Raw genomic sequence first — 7,967 nt, 5'->3', positions numbered from 1 at the left:
AACAGGCACAGATGATACTTTAACTTCATTTGAAGTGAGAAGGAACCTTCAGTCTTTGATTCATATTATTCCAGACTGGGGCAGAGATCATATACTCCCTTGTGTTTGTACAACATAGCTCTAAGAGACCTTGACTGGGATCTTTGGAATTACCAGAAACAAAAATAAGAGATTTGTGAATAGAAAATTATACAGTCTTAAAGATTAGCTCTAGAGAAGGAGGACAAAAAAAAGATACTGCATCTGAAAATAAAGATTGTTCCGGCTTAACTATGAGTTAGACAAAAACAACAGGACGTTACTTAAAATGAGATTTTGAGAGAATATGTCTAACTACCCTCTGCAACATTCTAAGTCATAATCGATGCAACACCTAACTAGAAAGCTACAAAGCTCAGCAGAAGATCTGCCAGTAAGAGGATTTGACTTCCCCATGGTCAGTGACCAGGGGACACTCCAACCTGACACTACCTGGAAGCACCACCTCATGCCAACCTCAGTCTCTGAAACCTTTCCCCACTGCGAGATGCAGGTTTATCACAACTGATTTCTCCAGCCAATTCTCACCCAGCCTCTCCTGACTTTCCACAGGTCTCACATGTTGCCTTCAAGCCAAGGCAATGTCAGAACTTCCCATTCTTTAAAAGTACCCTTCCTGGGAGCCAAACAAATAAGTCTCACTCCCAAGTCTCACACTTGCTCCAACAACCCTCAACAGCCCAGGTTCACCTGGGCTGATGAACTGACCTGAAGCACAGATGCCCCAGCCGGGGGTGGTGCCTCTCTCTTGCCCGATCACGCTCTACCCTTTCACAAGTGCGATGTAAGAGATTTACCAGCAGGATTCAAAATATGGGATTGTTATTTATTGACACCTATGGTAAGTATCAGTGCTTCAGGTGCAGAAGTTCAGGGTTTTTTCCCCACTACTACTTTATAGTTTCACCAGAGTTTATTTCAGTAATAACCAACTTCACTCTGTTGTCTTTTTTTCCTCTATTTGAATCAGTACTTCTCTTACTTCACTTTTTCCTGATATTTGTGCTAACCTACAACCACTCTTCCTTGGATATATTATATGTAGACTCTGAAATAACTTTCAAGTTACAAAAGCTAATAGCTTTATTCTGCTGTACTTCAAACATTCCAGCTTGGATAAAAAAGTCCTCTCCTGTGTTCCCACCCAGAACTCAGGTGTCTTGTAAATAGCTGCTGCAACCCAAAACCAGGTTGAATGACAGTTATTCAAAAGGGTAACTTTCCTTTGAGTAAGTCATAATATTTTCAAAGTATTCAAGTAGAAAACTTTTATTTGAAAGCACTGCCTATTGTTAATTCTTAAAACCAATGTATACTTCTAGAAAAACTGAATCATCACATTTTCGCCTTTAGATTTTTTATTGTAGCTGCACCTACTGATTTAGAAAGTTAACCCTAAAAAGCAAACAATATTTTAATCAATAGGGTAAAGTTACCTTGAAGCCTATTTTCCGGCTTCTACACAATCCAAGTATAACTGCAGAAAAAAACTAACGATAACCCCATTCCTCAACCTCAAAACCCAGAGCTGTCTGTCATTCTTGTAAACACAACTAATAACTGGTTTGGATGTTTCCTGTATTTTTATTACTGTGGATCGACACAAGCAGTGGAGCCAGTTCTCACAACGCTGCTCAGGACTGGGGCAGTGAGGAGAGCAACCAGGGAGCCAAACGGAAACTCTCCCTCCCACGTGTAAAGCCATGTTAGAAAGTCGCCCAGCTCTGCTCCGCCTGGTTGTTCCTCCCTCTCTTCCTGTTTGCACCCAACAGCAAATCCTGTTTGTACCTCCACCTCCAAAGACATAAACCTTTGGCAGTGTGACTGGGATACCCATACATCTCTGAAACAATTTTAAAAGCTAATAAAAGCCAATCCATTAAAAAAACCCAAAGCACTAAACTAATAATCCACTTACTGTTTCACAGTTCAACTTGTCCTGTTTCGCTGTGAGAGGAAGATCCCTTGGGGGAAGTGCAGAGAGCATTTAAATATGTTTTTTGAAGAGCTTGTGTAAATTTTTTTTCTGGCTTTTCTTCCTGACAGAAATTGTTATCTGCATTCCTAAGAACCTTCTCCATTCACTTGTCAACGTTTCTCTTCTTCCTACAGGACCAACTTGAAGTAAAGGAAGTCCAAAACAGACAACGATGCATGTGGGTGCATCCCCTGGGTGTCATGGCAGAAGTGCACGCTGCTCCGTCTCTAACTCAGCATTTGAAAATCAGTCGCTAAGTCTCATGGAGTCTTCCAGCAAAAACACTCTGGGAGAAGGAGCGGATCCCTGAAAAGGCCTCCACACATCAAAAAAAAAAAGCAGCCCTTGAAGGGCCAGAACCCACACAGGCAAAGGCCTCACTGGCTGTGAGGGAACAGAGAGGGACCACTTTGGTGCAACAAATGCCATTTAGAGAAGCAGCCACTGAGAGGCCTGTCCTGGGCAGCAGAAGTGGGTGGGTGCCCAGAGCAGCAGGACGAGGCTCTTTATCCTGATCCACTTCGGTGACAGAAGGGAAGCCTGCTTTTGAGATTTGTCCCTGGCCAGATGTGAGTGAGGGACATTTAACGGGCCTGCTGGGAGACGATGCAGCCCAAGGCAGGAGCTCATATCATACCACTGGCTTTATCAGCCTCTTCGTGGAAGGATGCAAAAATCAAACCACCCCACTCAGTCGGCAAGTGCTGCACTGGCACAGACATACTCCTCTGCAGTGGTCTCCAGAAAAATGCTTTCATGTGGTGTTAGAAACAAGGATGCCTCTGAGGGTTCAGGATCTTACTTGTCACGAAGCATCTGATTCGCACTTTACCTGGGAAATACAGAGATATTTATCACAAGTGCGAACATGTTTAGTGTTTGCGGAAACAGATATTCATAAAAGAACATATTTAAACTCCTGGTGCTTTTTTCTTTTTATCAGCTGTCCTAAGTATGCAGAGTTTGTTCTGAAGCAGGGTAATATATTACAATAGTAATTCCAACCTCTTTAAAAAGTAATTCAGCAGGACAACAAATAACAATGTTATTTTGAAATATACTCAGGAAACAATCCCTTACAGCAAGGCTGGTGTTCTGCTGTCATCTAGAGGGAGAGGGTGGAATCAGCTCCCCAGGTACTTTCCACTCATTCTTTCACCAAAGAACTTCAGCCTGCACCCTGCCGACCAAGCTCACTAACTTACACTACCCATGTGCTCGCCTGTGTGTGTCAGTGTATCCTCACCTATTCACATTTGAAGGAAAGGAAAGCAGAAGTGTTAAGAATTAACAGCAGCAGCAGTTCCAGTCCCACAGGCTGCTATTCAGCAGCTTATCTGTCCCTAATTCTTTTTGTAGCCTTATGACCAGGAATTCTCTGCCAACTCAACACTGATAAGGAAAAATGTAAACTTTTTCTTAAAAGCAAGGAGAGAATTACTTGCTGGGAAAACCAAAACTGGTAAATCAGTCTACAAGTGCAATAAGATTTTTTAAAAATATTGTAGATTTTGGAAACAGAGATCAGATCACATTAATTGCACTTACAGGAAAAAAAAAAAAAGGAAGAATTGATTGGGGTTTTTGATTCAGCACAGACGAAGACCAGTAACAGTTAAGTATGTTTACATTATCTTCATTTCATTTTGCATATAATATTCCTGTGGAATACTACAATAATTGGATGGGGATCTTCTAAGCAACTCTTATCTGCTTCAAAAAACACTGATGATTCAACCGATGCTTATGGATTATGTCGATCCAGGGCACAGTGGCAACTCGTATAGCCCTGGGCAGACAAACAGACCATGCACTGAGCCGTTCCTCAGCACCTACGCAGTATGTCTGGCCAGATGCAGTGTTTCTGCAGCATCTGGTTACTCAGCTACGATGAGCCGATCAGTGCTCTGGGCCACTGATACTTAGAATTGATCTGCCCCTATGCAAAACATAGGTTTTTGCATGCCCCAGCTATAGCCCCTCTGAAGAGTCTGGGGCTGCCAAGAAAGCACGAAATAAATCATCTCCATTTTCACTGCTAAAGTTGACCAACCCACAACTGCAAGCTGGCATTTCCCATGCTGCAACACGTTTTTAAGAGTACTTTGACAATGTAGCTACCTTTAAAGTACAGTCTTCAAAAAAAAAAAAAGGTTTGAATCCCTAGGAAACCCTTATAGCAAATTCTTTACAGGATTAGCAATGTTTACCCTAGTGTTTTACCAGAATAAAATCGCCGTAAACAGGGTATTTTTCTTCTCTTCCAAACCACATTGCAGCGCTGTATTTTGTGCTGCTACCACTTCAGTGCTGGATAACATTACCTACTGGTACATGTAAGAAGGTAATATTTGTATGGCAATTTGTGCATTTCCCGACATACTACAACAGTACATATCCTCATTTTTACAACCTTCTTTAATGGGCAAGCAGCCTTTTCAACTGTTTACCATGGTTCTTAGATTATTTTTTTTTAAAGGAACATAAGGGAGAAAAAACCTCAGAAAATACTATGAAGAAATGGTGGGAGTGTGAGAAAAGGGACAAAAGCCTTCGCTATACATAGTCCATTGGATATACCCACAGCAGGAGAGAAGCAAAGCAAATCACAAGAAATCAAGTAAAAGAATCCCAAGAAAAATCCATAAAAAACCAGGATCCCTCGTTCACTGTCTCCTCTGGAAGGTGGAAGCAGTGATGGCAGCTGTCCCTGCCATGCAGGTGGGCACAGGGCTGGCAGCTCCTGCAGGGCTCTAACCAGGGCACAGCCCTCAGACACCAACAGCGATAACCTCTGGGATGAAACTCCATATAGAAGGAAAAAAAGCTAAAATCACACACTCAGCACTAGGTAGAGACTTTCTTCTGCTTTGAAAAACTAAAATCTACTTGCTGTGCAAAATACTTTGCACTGGGAAGGCACAAGTATTACATTTATTAAATGTTTAGAAGCTACTCGCACTTATCAGAGTATGATTAAGTAATGGTACTTATCTAAGGCCATTAGGTGAAATGATGTCACTCTCTCTTTGGCAATCATTCGTTATGCTGTCATCACTACTGCCTTGAGAATACTCAGCAAGTTATCTCCAGGAAAAAAAGACCCTATATGAAACTAACGTTCATATCCAGTGTGATATAAGTGCAGTAAGTAGTAAAGATGCACATCCCTGGCATTTTTCCCCTTGTAAAAAAGCCAGAGATACAAATATTCCCAGAAACCTGATTTTGTCCTAATCACGTGATTAGGTGTCCACTGATGGTATTTTGCTGTTGCTGTTCATGCTGTTCATATTACACTAGAACTACCAAGGTCCACTTTATATTGGGACTCCATTTGGCAAGATGCTGCACAAACAGCAAGTAAAAAAGTTTATCATCCAACTGCAGTAGACTAGAAATAGTTGGAGAAAAAAACCTGAGAGACAGAGGAGTGACATGATCTGCCCAGAATCACAAGCACCTCGTACAACAGCTGACAACCAAAAAAGTTTCATGTTGATAGCGGTTTCATTGCCTCTGCCTGAGTAAAATAAAACTTTGAAAGCCACAGAAACATTGTCCCACTGATGAACATCCCAGAAGGACTGAGCTCTGCCCTCGTGTGCTGTTTTGGCACTCTATCCCAGCCAAAATCAGCACACCTCCATGTGCCTTTAACTGAAACATCTCTCTTCTCTGTGCAGCTGGCTATTTATACAAAGCCAGAAAACGCAGAGTTTCTACCACGTTTAGTCAAAATTGGCTATAGGTCCAAGTCCTATTTGAAGGACAGAGTACTAAGTGCACAAATCTCATTTTTTCAAGAAACGAAGCTAAAAAAAATATTACAACCCCTGGATGATGCATGTGGGTGTTTTCTGTATGATTTGTTATCGTCTCACTGCTCCTTGGAAATGCTGGAAAACGTCAGAACAGCCAGAAATGATGATAAGAGGGTAAGAAAAACAATACAATGTGCAGGCAACTGCAAGTCTAAACCTAGCTCTAAAACAAGTCTGGAAGGCTTCTGTGAGTGCTGGCTCTAAACATGACCTAAAAACAAATTTGGTCCTTTGGATCTGTTGTCTCATACCTCAGCCTTCATCCTGACATGAAGTTGAACTTCATCAGCAAGTCTGATTGATGTTAAGCCATCTCAGATAACTCTCCCACAAGCAACACTGACTCATGAATACCTAAGAAATGTCTCTCCACAACCTCTGCCTGGATCAACGTTAGCAACCGACACGCAGGTCAATGGGACATTGCAGGAGGAAGCCTAACCATAATGCTGCCCCTAAATACACACTAGTAAAAAGAAAAAAATAATCTTTATTTCACATGGAACGAAGCCGAACACTGGAGAGGTACCCATTGTCCTAAACAAAACTCAACAGCTTGATAGCCCTACGTATCTGCTCATCTACATTACAGATAGCAGACACAACTAATAAAACATGATGCACAATCTGGGACAGTCTCCACCCAGTGACACCTTAAAACCTGCAATGACCTAAGATCAAACCAAACTCCAGCCAAGGAGTTTCTGTTGGACACAGAACGAGGCAGATGAAGACAACAGCAGATGACAACAACCTTTAAATTAGCCAGACAACTTTTAAATCCAGAGCAAACGTGATCACACAAACACTTACAAAACCATTAATCCTAGCTCTGCCCTGAAACACAGCTCTAGAAAAGCAACCCTGCCAGACCAAAATTATTAGTAAGAAAGTAGCCACTAACCACAGCAGCCCTAAACTTAGCTCAGCATACCAAATTAAAATCCAGGCTCTCCATCTAGCAATGGAACAAACTCCAACCCCGAAGTATTCTCAACACTTACAGGGGCTGTTTTTGCCAAACACGGAGCTATGTGTAACAAGGTGGCTCTGACAGCATCAGTTCTAACCTTTATTTCCTTAAAAATCCTGAAAAAAACTGGCAGTTTTAACCTAGTGCAACATTGAGCAGCACATGCTCACTGATGATAATAGCACACAATCTATTTATCTTTTCCTGCCAGAAAACCAGGTCCTTTTTCCACCCTATGGGGTCACCAAACCCAAAGCCCATTTCAGCACCAGAGAAGCAACATCGGCCAGTGTCTGGATTTACACAATTCCTTTAAATGTAGTGATACCACTCATTATATACATCTGGGAGAAATCAAGAACCTCCTGTGATACCGTAACAAACTCTAAATGATCCCTGACACGAGATGACAAGGAGGTGGCCAGCTACAGCAACGTAAACACATCTCAATAGCTCCTTTAAAAGCTTGGCTCTCTACTGATTCCAGCTTTAACATTGCATTAGTCTTCAATGTCCAGGATTTAGTACTGTTGCAATCACCGCTTCATATACTTTAAGATCAAGGTCAGAGACCCCCATGATCTCAGTCATTTAGGATATGCTTCTGATGATTTTGAAGGCGATATAAATCCACGTCAGGACTCTTACTAGTAGACCTTTCCTCTGTTTGTGATCTGGATTTATCTCTACCTTTATACTTAAACTGTTTTCTTCTCTGCCTGTTAAAAATTGAATACAGAAAGGCAAAGACTATTCACCTTCAAAACCCCCTCTCTGTAGACAGCCTCCAGCAGCCACAGGGCAGTTACTTATTTTTCAATGGTGCATAAATCCAGTGCAAAAAAAAAATCCAAAGCAACTGTTAAAAATGGTCAAGAGATGATGAAATCATGTGACTATGGAGGGGGTTTTTTTCTCTATTTTTTTTTCCTGACAACAAAACTGTCCCAATGCTTGATTTTTACGTATCACCATACAAATCTGTTGCTGGCACTAGAAAATTGCTCACCATGAGGATATGTTTCACTTGCAATGAGCTCCTGATGTAGATCCAGATACTTGGAAATGGAAAAATGAGCTTAAGAGCTCACATCCTTTGCCTGTTCCTTCCCACGTCCTGTATCACAGCAGCACCTCCCTAGCACAGGGACGC

Source organism: Numenius arquata, chromosome 7 (genome assembly GCF_964106895.1).
Source record: "Numenius arquata chromosome 7, bNumArq3.hap1.1, whole genome shotgun sequence".
In the NCBI taxonomy this organism is placed as follows: Eukaryota; Metazoa; Chordata; class Aves; order Charadriiformes; family Scolopacidae; genus Numenius; species Numenius arquata.
The sequence above is the reverse complement of the archived record's forward strand: the minus strand, read 5'-3'. Positions refer to the sequence as shown.